The sequence below is a fragment of the Chenopodium album genome, chromosome 14 (genome assembly GCF_948465745.1).
Source record: "Chenopodium album chromosome 14, dcCheAlbu1.1, whole genome shotgun sequence".
Taxonomy (NCBI): domain Eukaryota; kingdom Viridiplantae; phylum Streptophyta; class Magnoliopsida; order Caryophyllales; family Amaranthaceae; genus Chenopodium; species Chenopodium album.
This window is the reverse complement of record NC_137847.1, coordinates 14,521,838-14,534,847: the sequence shown is the minus strand read 5'-3', so window position 1 is coordinate 14,534,847 and position 13,010 is coordinate 14,521,838. Positions and strand designations below refer to the sequence as shown.

General features: G+C 33.6%; 1 long non-coding RNA gene across 4 annotated transcripts; it reads right to left on the bottom strand.

Annotated features, from left to right (window-relative positions):
- Positions 1–2,486: 2,486 nt before the first annotated feature.
- On the bottom strand, positions 2,487–5,723 carry LOC145578983 (uncharacterized). 4 transcript variants are annotated; one of them, XR_014098953.1, is made up of 4 exons: positions 5,374–5,723; positions 4,705–4,828; positions 4,170–4,293; positions 2,487–2,961 (listed from the first exon to the last, which is right to left on the bottom strand). It is a non-coding gene; the product is annotated as an uncharacterized LOC145578983 (long non-coding RNA). The 4 variants fall into 4 exon arrangements; XR_014098955.1 differs by having other exon boundaries at positions 2,487–2,907; XR_014098952.1 differs by having other exon boundaries at positions 2,487–2,929; positions 5,374–5,721.
- Between the last annotated feature and the right edge of the window lie 7,287 nt (positions 5,724–13,010).

Below are 13,010 nucleotides of genomic sequence, written 5' to 3'. Positions count from 1 at the left end.
TAATTGGGCTAAAATAATAAATAATATGAAATGAATAAAAAGGTTTGGGCCAAAATAAAAATTGGACTATGCTTTGACTAAACATTAGGACTGATTTTATGAACTGAGTTTGATTGAATATGAATTTTAAGCACTCCCGGGATTAAATACTCAACCCGACCAATAATGGCTGTGAAAAGTTGTTCATCATCAGGTTTGGTTTCGAGGAGACATTTTTAGGTGTCTACACTAGTATATGTGTTCTAGACTTATTTCGACAGCATAACGGCTGCCAAATGGGCAAAACACAAAAATCGAATGCCACCCATGCTTGGGGGCTACGATACCTGCAGTTAAACTCAGTAAATGGGGGCTTTAACACCCACAAAATGCCATCCTATACCAGTTTCAACTAAAGTATTCTAGAGATTATATTCCTAAATATCAAATAATCAACTACTTTTAGACGAATAATAATAACATAAACATAATTATCGTCTACCAAACAATCTTGAGGTTCGAACATGGCAAAAAACAAGCTAAAGTGTATACTTCGCGCCATTTTCGGATTCAAAAATTTTCTAAACATGATTCATGAAAGTAATTGTAGTTCTAATACTATAGTTCACTTCATAATCAACAAGTATAACCAAATGAGCAAGCAAAAACAACAAATTTGAACTAAATTCGAAGAAAGATGCCAAGAACGTATTTAAACAAAGAAATGCTCACACAAGGTTCAATACTCAACCATTTTTCATGAAATTTGTTGCAAAACACTCTTAAACATAGCGTAACAATATGGAACAAACAATTTTAAGAATTATGGAGCAAATCGGAAACCCCCAAATTCGAATTTTGAGGTTTTACGGTTCAAATCTTCAATTTCAGCCAAAAAATGGAATAAAACTAGCAAAACTTACATTGGATCGTGGAAAATATGAATAGGGGATGAAATTTGCTTCCTTTAGCCTTGAAGAGAAAATAATTCCAAGCTTTGTAGAGTGAGAAAGGGACGAAAATGGCGAAAGGAAGAGAACAGAGAGACATGTGAAATGTGGAAGAGTCTCGTGAGTTCTCTGTTTTTTTTTTTAATAAAAATAGTTCTTTCTGTTTTCGAAAATCTTTCTTTTCGTACCCTGTTTATGAAAAACATCTAGTCCAGTTTAGTTTGGTCCATGATATGGGTCCAATAATTGTGTAGTTTGATGGGGTTTGAAAAGAGTTTTCCAACGATATATTATAAATCCAATTCCGAGTTATAACGAGGAAGTTATAGCCAAAATACTAAATTGGGCCCAAACCGGATTTTATGTACGACCCAATGATCAAGGGGAGGGTCCATTAACTATTATTCCTAAGGTCATTAGGATTTACTTTAATCTTCTAAAATAATGTAGAAAGTTCTTTTAAATTCTAAAGAGATTAGGATTGATAATTATATTTTTATTTGATTTTGAAAAAATATTTGAATTTTATTCAAAATAAAACAAGTGTTTTAAAAGATTAAATTTGATTTAATAAAAGATAAGTACGGACTACTCTTAACCCAATTTAATTAGAAAAAGGAAATATGTACGCGTCTTATCGTACAGCCGCTGTCACGCCGCGATGAAGTCTGTCGCGTTAATATTCAACCAACATACATTAAACAGGTTTAGACTTATTACATTGATTGGTATGTTAATTGGAAAGCGCACATGAATATGAGAAGAACAAAGGATAGGCCTTTTTAGGGCAGGTTCAATATTTTTTAGGTTCACTAGTATATAACTAACCATAAGTAACACCCAAAAACTGTTACATAAAGTGTTATTACAGACAATAGGTAACACTTTAGTGGGTGATATCTAAGGTCTCATGTAACACTTTTGGTAACGTATGGTAACACTTTTAAAAGTGTTACTATAAACCCTCTTATGTAACACTTTAAATATTATTAGTATCATTTTTAAAGTGTTACTTTTTATTTCTTAGGTAACACTTACTTATATTTAGTAACATTTTTCAATCTATAATAACACTTTATCAGACATTATGTATCACTTTTTGAATTAATGTAACACCTTATGGATTATTAGGTAACATTTTTTAAATATCTTTTGACATATAGTATCGTCATATTTAACATTTTGTATCACTTTTTGTAAACTAATGTAACACCTTATTATTATTATTATTATTATTATTATTATTATTATTATTATTATTATTATTATTATTATTATTATTATTATTATTATTATTATTATTATTATTATTATTATTATAACAAAACCTACAGAGTCAATCAATTTACAAGAAATTGGTAGGGAGCCGAGATACAATCTGGGCCCCCACCCATTATTATTATTATTATTATTATTATTATTATTATTATTATTATTATTATTATTATTATTATTATTTAAAATAAGCAACTTTTTCATTTTTTTAAAATGTAAAAATAATATTAACAAGTACAAAAACCACGTAAGTGAAATTAATATATATGACAGACAATTTGAATTGATTTATTAAAAAAAAAAATCTAAAAACACCAATTTTTTTGATTTGGTTACAATCTAATAATCAAAACAAAAAAGAAAGTGAACTTTAGTCTCTAAATTAGACCACCAAATTCCAAAGCAGCTCGCAATAACAGTTTTTCCAGGCTAGCAGACATCAGTTCAACAGGCAGAGCGTATTATGGGAGACCGTCACGCACATCCGCATTACACCTTATTTCACACTTCGAAGACATCGACATCTTTACATATACAAGCATGTTTATTGTGGCATCATTACTTGCTACTCCAATGCTTCATCTTGATTCATTCAATCCTATATATGTGTGTGAAAGCATCATATATCAGACAACCAGAACGCAATATTAGCTCATATTGCAATAATAACCCCTTTTTTGCCCCTCCCCTCTTTGTCTCTCTTCTGTTCACATATTAGGATACCACTGCATTAGTGACACCAGGTTGTTTAGCACTTCTGAAAAAAACAAACCATAACAAAACATACTAGCTCATATGTATATTTGTGAAAAATAAGAAATAAAACACTATTTTCTAGGGTAATTACAATCTGAAACTTTGTCAACAACTGACATAAGTATTTATCTTTAAATTAACAGACAAGTTTCTAGGTCATTTAGCTATGTTAGTTGAATAAATACTCATCTAGAACCACTTTTCAAAGTGATTCCATACAAATTTAAATACGACTTTTTCTCTAGCCTCATCAGCTTTGCATACCTGCAATAGTTTATTTAATATCACAGCTATAATCACGCAATACCATTCCAGTCTAGTGTATTTGAGTTCATATCAAAGAGACAAAGAGTATATACCCTTAATCCCTGAATGAACATATTAGTAAGCTATTAGTTCAATTTAGCTACTTCATTTATAATGTGTAATATTGTGTTACAAAACAAAACTTATAAATTTCAACTTTTAATTCAAGTATAGAATATATAAGTCATAATAAGTAATTATAACACATAAAATATGCAAGTCAGATTCCCTTTTTGTCACTTAATTTAGTCTGGTCTACCAGACATGTGAATAAATATAGCACTTATTATTTAATTAGTCATTAACACCAATAAACCATCAGTAGAAAAATAGACTTGTGGCAGCTAATAAATATAAACCCTCTGCATACATATGGTTAAGATCTTAAGACTAGGAAGCAAGGAGGGTTCAACAATTAAGTTATTACATGACCACCCTACATGATTCACAACCTAAAGGCCATGAAAATACCATGCTATCTAAAAATAAAGAGATTGAGTAGCAAACAGAGCAAAGCTAAAACAACTATGATACTTTATATAAGATATATAAAGATTATCACTTTTCCCAACATTTTTTTTCTCTGAATCCGTTAAAAGGACACATACAAGTGAGGAAAGATCTACATTTGGACCAAATTCATCAAGCATCATTAACTAAACAAACTAACAATAAGCATAACTCAAATAGCACTAATGAGGTCTCACCCTCGACCTCACATCCCTCACTTTCCATAGACCATTATTTTGGGATATAATTCCCAGGAAAACCTGTCGGCCACCCTCAGACTATGTTCTAGCTTCAAACAAACACTACCTATGCTAAAAATGTCATAATCTCTTTTAAGGGAAACTATCTCCTATTCTTATGACCAAATAACAAAAAATAAGGTCGATTGCTTACTTTTATGCATTTTGGAGCTCGTTGTTTTGGGATCCCGCTTGAGAGCAATCATAAGTTCCTTCAGCATAAGCACATTATTGTCACCTCATCAATAATTTACCCAGCCAATTGCACCTTTGGGGCCCTTTATTGTCATAAAAAAAAGAAATTGTATAATTGAACGAACAACTAACCATGGGACTTATGAAGATGCTAATACTAACCAATGTGAATATTATATGTTTCACTTTTCAATGAAGATCATAAAAATAGAATTACAGAAGACTATGTCACAATTAAGGGAGTCAGTCCTCGTAAAAAGACATTTGGATCAGCTCCCCACCGGGCCACTGAATGAAGCTTTTATGATTAATCAACTCTTGAAGAAGATCGATGAAGAAATACCATAGAGTAATAGTAATGAACCCCAGTGGAGTAATAACAACAAAAGCAAATAAAATCAAGCTATTTGCTACTTGGAATGTATCATTGTAATTTGTTTCATAAAAAAGTTCAAATGATAAGGAATTAGATAGATGACAATTGAGCATAATACCTCAATCAATGACTTTGCACAATGTAATATTGTACAAAATTCTCACTCAAACCAGAGCAAGATACTTTTCCTGCCAAACAAATCTCAAAAGTCATCCTCGAGTCTCGTCTCCTCACCTCCTCACCTGATGAGCACAAACCTCTCAAATAAGTTCTAATTCGGCTACAAACAAAAATTCAATTCATCATTATATAAAAATAAAATAACGTAATTATTAGATAAAAAAAAACAAAACACAAAAATTGCCGACATATTCAATGATTTGATTAAAAAAAGCCTACCTTTAGAATCTCGAAGTTATGTAAAAAAAAGAAAAAACCTAGCTCTGATTTCCCCACCTTGATTCATATTCCCTTACATTAAGCTCCATTATGATACAGAAAAAACTAAAATAAGCTCTACCCTACTTCAAGTCTTCAACAAACAGTCTTCAGAAAAAAAAAAAAAAAAAGTATCAATAATCGAAATTCGAAATTCTGAAATAGATTTTAGATTAAAAAGATAATTTAACAATAAAAAAATCTTAGTTAGTAATTTATTTCAAAAAATTTAACAAACAATTGGAATAAGCCAAAAAAAACAAAAAAAAAAAAAACAAAAAACCTAAACTTGAACAACAAATCAGTAATCCAACAAAGAATTGAACTAACAAAAATATTTAAAGATTACTTGAAATAGAAAGACTCCAAACTAGTCTGTGAGTAGCAACGACCTCTAAGAATGCTAAATCAACATTCGACTAATGACAGACATGTGGATAGTTAATTCGTCACTTAACCCAGGTGCAGGGATAATCGCGCCTTCATTGGCCAACAGGTGGACGGTGAGAACTTCGTTGGCCAGTGGGTTAGTGTTGGCGAGGAGTAGGTGGTGGGGCGGGGGGTGACAAAGTGAGTTTTTAAGAGAGGGAAAAATGAGATAAGGGAATTGGGAAAGAGTAAAGGAGGAAAGAGAGAAGTCAATTTAAAGCGTTTTTATTTTTATTTTATTTTATTTTATTTGTTTGATGTTTTTTACATATTTTTTTTTTAATATTAAAGTGTTACAACCAAATGCTACATAAAATTAAAGTGTTACAACCAAGTGTTACCTAATATAAACGTGTTACAACCAAGTGTCACATAAAACTAAAGTGTTACAAAAGTGTTACTTATATATCATATAAGTATTTAGTTTTGAAAGTGTTACCATTTGGTGTTACCTAATGTCACTTTTGTAGTAGTGGTTGGATTTGTACCTTCATCCCCGGATATCCAGTCATGGTTCGGGATCACTATGGAGTTAGCAATCTTTGTGATCGTGAAGGGGTGTAACCTTCACCTCGTGAACGGTTTACAAGTTCCTAAAACTTGTTGGCGACTCTTTTGCTCTAGCTTCCTTCCTTTTGGACGCCACCATGCTTAAGTGCATGATCACAGTGGGGCTCAAAGTTGGGATGCTTGAAATATTCCCTACACATAGCAATCGAATTAAATCAAAACCAAAACACAAAAATCAAAAATTAGGGGTTTAGGATTTCGAAATTTAGGGTTAGGGGGTTCGAAGTTTTCGAACCTTTTAGGGAAAAATTCGGTTCTTTTATGGATTAATTTGAGCAAATTAAACAACTTTTAATTATTCCATATGTTAAATCACATTTAAAATAATAATTGACCCATAATTAAATTATTCTCCCTCCTAATTGAATTAAAATTGTGGACATTCCAAGAATCAATATTCAATATGCGTACATGCAAAGGCTAAATGATACCACTGTAGGACTTTACATACTATAAGCGGAATTGCAGGAATCATATTCATAAGAATCTAAACACCAAGATCAATGCATAACACATAAAGAACAATTAATAATACCTTTGAAGCGTGATTCCACTAGCAATCGAGCAAGAACTATGGGAGACAAAGAACCCCAAGCGTGATTCCTCTACTTAGTCCACGGGCACAGATTAAACCTCCACTAATGCTAGTTAGTTGTGATTGAACCTTTCAATCAACCTTCTATGGAGAAGAGAGACACGAACTAACCACGATCCACCACCATGAACACAACGCGCCACCAAGAGGTGGTGGCCGGCCGTACGGATAGGGAGAGAGAGGGGAGGGCCGTGGGTGTGTGAGAGAGATTAGGGTTTTGGGACTTGGTTGCTTGAGTTACAATTAATTGACTTGTAAATTATCATTTCAACCTTAGTCATGGATCTTATTTATAGATCATATCTCTAAATAAGAGTCCATGTCAAGCCCAAACTCCTTGTCCTAATCAAGCTTCTCTGGCCCAACACTGCATATGGTATGTCATGATCTCATGAGGCCTATTAACGGGCCTCTTACTTGTTTAACCCAATACCCTAGTTGTGTGACCTTATAGAATCCATTCTACTGGGCTTTAGATTATTTGACTAGCCCAAAGATCATTTATCATATCTAGAAACAGACAATGACGACCCAAAAGAATGAACTTATTATCTCCATAATAGTGATCCTTAATATGTCTAGTAATTGCACTTATCGAAGACATAATTCCTTCAACAAATTCCTTAAAAACTTGTTGGCGGCTCCCTACATTCCTTGTCCCTAATCATATATGTCAATTAATTCCTACTTCTTATGATTGCCAAACATATTCACAACATGCTTTACGTAGGCGCGCTTCGAACGACGCCTACAGCAACCCTTATCAAAACTTATTTTTTCTACATTGAACTTACCTAAACTTAATTGAGCTTATCAGAATCGAAATAATTGAAAATAAGGTAAATAGAACAGACCATAAATGTTGCACATAATATGAAATGGAGTATTTTTTTTTTTTTTTGCATAACTTTCACTATAATACTATTTCAAATATCCAAAGCTATATACTTCCTTCGTTTCTATTTAGATGACTAACATTCCTTAAAAGGAAATGTCATATTAGATTACCCATACTATATTGGGTAAGGTTATAACTACCAAAGTTACTTAAATACCCCCATTTAATTTCTAATCCCCTTTAATTAATTACCCACCCACTATGCTAATTTATTTACCTACTTATAATTACTCCCTCCATTATTATTTACTATCCTTTCTCATTTAGTTGATTGTAGTCAACTTCATTTAGTTGACTGTAGTCAACTTAGCCCACTTTAGATCTAGCTTTTTCTGGATTCTTCTTTATTCTCACAATTCATCAAGAACATCACCCTTATACTATGTACTATGAACCCTAAAAAATCATCTCCCTCTCTCCTTCTCAATTGATAGATGCAATTCTCATGATTTCTTCTTATACATCAATAAAATTTTCTTCATCTTCATGTTTCGTTACTAGAACCATGGAGTTTACAGATTGTTGAGCGTTTTTCGCACAAATCTCACACAAACCCATAAAGTCGATCTCCCACTCTCTTCTTCAAAATTTGAAATTAATGGCTTAAAAGTTTGATGATCTCTTGATATTTTGGATTTCATTGAAAAGGTGAGAAAAATTAAGCAAATTGGGGCTAGATCTATGTTTGAGACGATTTCGAATCGTTCCTAAATGACTCAAAAAATGGTGTTCTTGGGTTACCATTTTAAAAAATTTCTCTCTCCTTTATTTTCTCTCTCTTCAACCACTTTCATTCCTCAATCTCTAGATCCATAATCCACTTACCAGCACTTTCAAGTCCCACCTCCCAAAATTCAAATCCGGAAGATTGCATATGCGTGGTGTTGGTTTGATTTATTGATCTTATTTCTTCTCTTCTCAAAAATTCAAGCCCATTTTTTAAGGGTTAGATAGGGGTGGTGCAGTGGTGGTGGTTTGGACGATGGCAGTGGGGTGCTAGTTTAGAAGTGGGCGGCAAGGATGGTGGTTTAGAAGAGGACAACTACGGTGGTGGTTTTGAAGAGGGCGGTTGTAGATGGGGATGGCAGTGACAGTGGTGATGGAAAAGTGTCAAGGTGGTGTCGGTGGTGGGTTTGGCAACTGATACAATGAAATGATGTTTGATTAATTTATTTAAGTATTTAATTAATATGCTTTACAAATAAACTAGGATTAATTATACATTCTCTCTCATCTTCCTTAAAAATTGTGTCAAGAGCTATGGGTCATCTATTTAGAAACGGAGAAAATATGTATTAATAGGTTTAAAACAATTTTTTTTAAAATAAAAAAAATTGTGTTCAAAACCTTTTTTTTCTGATATAATATGAAATAAGTAATAAAGTCTTAATCTATATTAGGTGAAACAAACACATGGCCTTATATATAGAGTTGTCAATCGGGTTGAACGGGTCAGGTTCGAGTTGGGTCATGGGTCATTTCGGGTCGGGTCACTTCGGGTCACGGGTCGAGAAATGCTCATCCCTAACCCAAAGTTTCGAGTTCGGGTCAACTCAACAGGTTAAGAATAATTTTTTTATTTAATTTTTTTTAGGCTTATTTTAAAAATTTCTGATTTTCAAGCTTAATTTGCTTTTCTTTTTCAATTTTTTTATCGAACATTTTCACCATATTATTTTTACTCATTATATACTACATAATTTTGTTCTCAAAAAAAATATGCTACGTAATTTAATTCGTCATCATTTCACCGAAGCACATCAAATTCCAACTAACAAAAAATGATATTGAATATATTTTTTTTACGAGAGAAAATGATAATAAACTTATAAATAAATTGTTAACATCCTAAAATTTAAGGAAGAGACCAACATAATTATATATGGACTATAATATCTCTTGACATAATATCAGTAGACTTATCAATCGATCGACGATATGATCGTGATGTGGGTTATACGGATGCAACTAGCTAGTGTGGGTCGATAATTGGTGTAGGAGGTTATTGGTGTGAATTTGGTCAAGAGTTAAATAAGTCAAAAGAGATGAAATAATGAATGTCTTATGTTAGACAAATAATCAAACTTAATCAATAAACTAATATTAATTTTCAAATAAATGTATTTATTAAAAACCCATAATATCGCATCAACGGGTCCAGTTTGGGTCGGTTTAACCTGCAAATTTATGGGTTAAATGAGTTTGGGTTAAATCGAGTTACGGGTCAAAAAACTTTGTTTAAGACCTTCAAAAACGGGTCGGGTTCGAGTTGGGTTTGCGGGTTGAATCAAAATTGACAGGTTTATATATATATATATATATATATATATATATATATATATACACTTCGTAAAAACGTGGTGAGAAGAAGCTAGTACTTCGTATGATTCAATTTGGTAATTGATTTCATAACTTTTTTTTTTTAACACAACTCCAAACTTAGCATTTATTAAATAATCAAAAGATCAATGTCATTACAAACCACCCCATGAATTTCAGGGGGTACTCTTCTAACCAAACTTGAAACTCACTATAAGAGTTACTAAACTTTGCTAAACTATGGGCAACACTATTACCCTTTTTTTTAACAAAAGAGAAAGAATAAGAGAGACATTCTTTATAGAGCCTAAGAATGTCTTCCAACATATTGCCAAAAGCATTCGTGGGCGTGGCTCCTTTCTTCAAATGATGGAATAATTTGATATTATCTGTTTCAAGCACAAAACTTCTAAAGCTGGCTTCTATAGCAATCACCAAACTTTGCTTCATAGCAAAAGCCTAACCAACATCGACCTCAAAACTGCCCATCCTATCACCGTCGAACAATAGGCCACAAGAACTTCCCAAACAACATCTCTTAGCATTCCACCCAAACCAAGCTATTGTTGCACTTGGTAGTTAGCATCGTATTTAGCTTTTATGTCCTAGGAGGATGAGCCTTCCAGACCAAGCCCAGGCACTGCATTGGTATCTCAGCAGTGGTCTTCACCATTGCTTCTTCGTACTCACCCACTGAATCAATGGCTTTGCGGATTACATCAAAATCAGATTTTTCTTTCTTCTCAAAGACTCACGCATTACACCTTAACCACACTCCCCATGCCAAGCACCAAAAATATCTCACCACTTCGAGTCTTTTATTTTTTCACATAAGCTAGCACACCAACTTCAAAAGCAATCTTTATCATTGGCGCTATTCTCGAGACTTAAAACCGAGTGTCTCGAAGTCGTTATCACATTTGGGCAACGGAGCAACATATGCATTATAGATTCTCCCTCTTCCCCACACATCAGGAAAATATGATCAACATCCATTCCCCTAGTAATCAACCTCATTCTCACCGGAAACGCCTCTTTAATACATCTCCAAGCAAAGAATTTTAATTTTGTAGGAATCTTAGCATGCCAAATAATCTTCCAATTGATGATGACGCTTTGCTAAGCTCCTTTTCTTCAATCAGCAAGTTGTACACACTTTTTACCTTATAGCTTCCATCATTTGAGTAATTCTAACACCACTCATCAATGTCATCATAAATAGGTATTGGGATACTACATATTCCAGACACTTCCTGCGAGGAAAAGAGCTCATTAAGAGTGCTCATATTCCAGCTTTTATTCTCCCACAATTTGTTCACCACCATCCAAGTGAAGATCATAACCGAAACAATCTTTGCAAAAAAAAAATAAAGGAAAATATTAAATTTCGAAAACCCAAGATATTAAGGATTGCTCATTGATCAAAATTCGCCAAACTTCTTTAGCTAACATTAGCTTTATTGAATAACTGCATGTTTCGAAAACCCATTCCCCCTTGATTTTTTTATCGATACATTTTTTTCCAACCCACCCAACACGTCTTCTTTTCATCACCTTTTTTCCCCCAGAAAAAATTCCTACACATTTTTTCCACCTCTTTAAGAATGCTAACAGGGATAGAAAAACATTGCATAGCATATATCGGGATAGCCTGAGCAACAGATTTGATAAGAATTTCCCGACCTGCCTGTGATAGAAAACTCCTTCCAACCTTTAAGTTTCCTCTAGACCCTGTCTTAAATGCTCTGAAAAACCTTCTTTTTAGAACCACCAATGTAAGTTGGGAGTCCGAAATATTTTTCATGTCCATCGACAGCCTTAAAAGATAATTTCATCTGAAGGATATTTTGCTTCTCACAATCAATGTTTCGGCTAAAGGACACTTTCGATTTCCACATTCAATTTTTTTCCTAACGCCATCTCATAGGTTGCAAGTATATCAAGTACTCTATCAGTTTCTTCTTCATTTGCTCGAACAAACAAGAGGCTATCATTAGCGAAGAAAAGATGAGAAATAGACTCAACATGCCTTCCAATCTCACACCATGGATGAGATTTTTCCTCTCTGCTTCCCGTATGAGATCAGACAAACCTTCCGCACACATTATAAAGAGGAAAGGTGAGAGAGGATCACCTTGCCTAAGCCCTTTACTAGGCTTAAAATCACGCGAAGTTTGGCCATTCACAAGAACATCAAAGGAAGCCGAAGAGACACAATTCATAATATTTTTCACAAAAGATTCCAGAAAGCCAAATTTCACCTTCATCTTCTCTAGAAATTTCCACTCCACCCTGTCGTATGCTTGCTCATATCAAGCTTAAGGCCCAAAAAATCTTTTTCTCGAATTTCTTCTTCCGCTAAAAATGGAAGCGTTCATAAGCCACTGGATTATTATCAATAATCAATCTGCCAGGAACAAAACCACTCTGCGACCCGCTAATAATTATAAGGCAATATTTTTTTTAGTCTATTTTCTAGGACTTTTGACACAATTTTGTAGAGTACATTACATAAACTTATAGGCCTATAATCAACAGGAGACTCACATTCTTTTTTTTGGGATTTAAAACAATATGTGTCTGATTTATAGGACCTATATCACCTCCATTATTAAAAAAATTCAGCAAGCTAGAGATCACATCATTACCAACAATATTCCAGAAGTTTTTGGAAAAAAATAGCAGACATACTATCGGGGCCGGCAGTTTTTTTGGGGTGCATTTGGAAGAGAGCCTCACGCACTTCATCACCATCAAAAGGGGCAGCAAGCTCAGTGAACTACTCATCCGAAATTGCTTTGTCAATTTTCTCAATGACTACATTAGATTCCACTTGACCACCCGAAGAGAACAAACCAGAAAAATGATTCACCATAACCTCTGAGATCTGCTCTTCATCATATTATAAGTTGTCGGCAACATCTTTTATCTCTCGGATGTGGTTTCCGGATTTCTTCTTACTAGCTTTCGTGTGAAAAAAAAGTCGTATTTTTGTCCCCATTCTTAAGCCAATCATGTCTACTCCATTGCCACCAATACATTTCCTCCCTACTTTCCAACTCATCCATCATATCATCTAGAGCCCCCATTTGAGAAATTACGTTCTCTATTTGATATTCCTCCATTAGATTCTCCATACAAGCTCTACAATCTTTCATCTCCTTTATGAAATCCC